The sequence below is a fragment of the Hipposideros armiger genome, unplaced genomic scaffold (genome assembly GCF_001890085.2).
Source record: "Hipposideros armiger isolate ML-2016 unplaced genomic scaffold, ASM189008v1 scaffold_1065, whole genome shotgun sequence".
Classification (NCBI taxonomy): domain Eukaryota; kingdom Metazoa; phylum Chordata; class Mammalia; order Chiroptera; family Hipposideridae; genus Hipposideros; species Hipposideros armiger.
In genome coordinates this window covers 52330-55182 of record NW_017732415.1, presented here as the reverse complement: position 1 = coordinate 55182, position 2853 = coordinate 52330, and positions in this window count along the sequence as shown.

The following is a 2853-nucleotide window of genomic DNA, read 5'->3' as shown; positions in this document are numbered from 1 at the left end:
ATGTGTATTCTGGTGCTGTTGGATGGGGTGTTCTGTCTATTAAAAGCTTATTTAAATTTTAATATATGCATGACATGATCAAGTTAAATTATAGTGAGATAAAATTTATAAAAGATTATGCTTAAGGATTTAAATTGGATACCAGTTACCAGAAACTCTGTGAATTACAGTAAAATAAGATTAAACACTGAGCTACTCCTCTTCCTTCATTTTTATCTTCCATTTTCTTTCTAATATAGTCATTTGATGGGACTAAGCAAGATAGGCATTTGTGCAGGAATAGGAAACGCAATGGATAGGGAGTCCTGGTGACAACAGGGAATATCAGACTCCAACAGGAATGAGGGGAGTGTCCTCAGGCGGGACACTGGAGTGCGATTAGGGTAAGAGTGTCTATACATAAGGAATAGGCCAGTGCAGAATGTCAGAGCCCACGCCAGAGAAGAAGGATACCCATGCTTTTGGGGTAAACTGAGTAGGGTGACAAGGGCATGCATGTAGGCTAAGTTGTGGTCCAGCATTGATATCTGAGCACAGGTGGTGTGGAGAGTGTGTCCACGAGAGCAGACAGCAGCAATAGCCTAGTACAGGGTGTCAGAGCCCAAGTAGGGTCGTGAGGGCAGAGGCAGCAGCAACCGAAGATTGGAAACGGGGTGAGGGAGGAGAGGTTTAGACCAAAATATAAACATATACATATAATGGGAGAGAGTTTTCTCTCCATCAGAGAGAGAAATAAACACGTGGAAAGAGAACAAAAACTAAAATGAACCCTGTGGTATTGGGGTAAAATTGAAGATATTTCTGTGATTACACACCTTTTGATGTACAGATAGGAATATATAGGAATAAATATAGATATATATGTGTATGCCTGTACAAGTATACGTATTCATGTGTGTGTATGTGTGTGTGTGTGTGTGTGTGTGTGTGTGTGTGTGTGTGTGTATATATATATATATATATATATGTTCCTTAGTTCTATCCAGCAACACCCCAATAGCAGCGAGCACACCCAGTGCCCAGATCTGTTTCTGAATACCATTCTCTCACTCTCCACTTAAAGCAACCAGATCTCCTTGGAGAAATGGCTGATTTCAGAGCTTGTGCAGGGAAATGGGTAAGATGAGCCTTGAACGTCTGGTGCCAGAAAGTAAGGAAGTGCTCAAAGAAAGATGGATACGTGCCAGAAGGACACAGAAGCTTGCTTGAAGACAAATCTGAGAATCTGATCATCAAAATAAACAATCGTCATGAATTATAACCCATTCCTAAAATAGGAAACTATGAACCTATACCAATAGAAATAAATAAATTGAAAGTTTGATGGGGAATCAGATATTTGCAGTCTCAAAGTAACTTCCCACGATACTTAGTCATTGCAAATGAGAGAGAGTAATTGTACAGAGAACTTTGGCAGACCCCACCTTGCTCAAGTGATCAAATTTATGACCTGTAATAGGGCAAAACAAAAATGCACGCCCCTTAATAGGAAAGAGCATAGTATCACTCCTGAGATTTCCTTGCCAAAGATGCATAACCTAGCCATATCGTGGGGGAGCATCAGGAGAACACAAATTGAGGTAAACTCTACAAAATACATTCTTCTGTAATCTTCAGAAAATTAAGGAAAGGCTAAGGAAAACTTTTGGATTTAAGGAGACTAATGAAATATTACAGCCGATCCTGAGCTGTGCTTATACATTCTTTTGATATAACGGGAATCATTGGGAATTGGGGCAGTTAGCAAAAAAGTTAATGTGGCCTGAGGAGTAGGTGGTGTCAGTGCATTCTTTATAACTTCACCTTATTGAGGTTTATATCATGGTTATGCCGGACAGCTTCCTGCTTTGTAGGAAAAATAGTTTAAAATCTTTAGGAGGAATGGGTCATATGTCCAACAACTTACTCTCAAATGGTTTGAGGAAAAATAGAAATGTAGTTTGTAGAGTCCTTGCTGCTTTTTCTTAGCCTGGAATGGTCNATCTACATGCCGAAAACTTTACCAATTGGTCATGCAAGGTACATGGTGACTCACAGCACTAATGTCTTATGGTTTAACAATGAGATCTATTGATGACAACATGCAAGCAAAGGAATAAGAGGAGCACAGGTTCCCCTAAACTCCCGTTGTCACAGGATCCCTCAGGCTTCCATTATAGGGCATGTGTCTGCATGGACAGTGCTAGGTGTCCATGTAAAGCTCTCCAAATAGTGGGAACCCTGGCCCTATAGAGCTTCATAGACAGAGGGTGCCAAGAAAATGTAGACACATTTTAAGAAAGGAAAACTGTATTAAAATTCTAATACTCAATATGTACCGATAACAAAAGATGAATGCAAGTCACGTTTGACTTCTGCAATCACAAGAGGTGCTCAAAGTGGTTCCCATCAGTGTCCAGACACTTCTGATGACGGCAAACGACTGCTTGAGCAACGCTGACCAAAGTGTCCACTTGTGTACATTTTCTTTGGCACCCCCAGTATTTATAGGCTGGCCAGAGAAGGGGAACATCTAGTCTTCTTAGAAACAAAATAATAAGAAGGGATCTCCAGGCCAGGAAATAGCCTTGGGTTGCCTCCTCAGACCACCTACAGGATGTGCATATCATTGTGAAATATCAGCTGTAGGCTTTGCTGTCAGATCACACAAAGGAGGCTGAGGACACATCCCAGGGCCATATCAGAGACCTAAGCTCTGTCTCTCCTCAATGCTCGCATTCACTAGTACATGTTGGGCGATGATATTGTCATTGGGAAGATAGAAAGATGAATGCATGTTTGAGTTTGTATGATCTATATGTAATGGAAGTTGTTCTTTCACTAATGAAGGAAGATGAAAATTAAAATATTTTA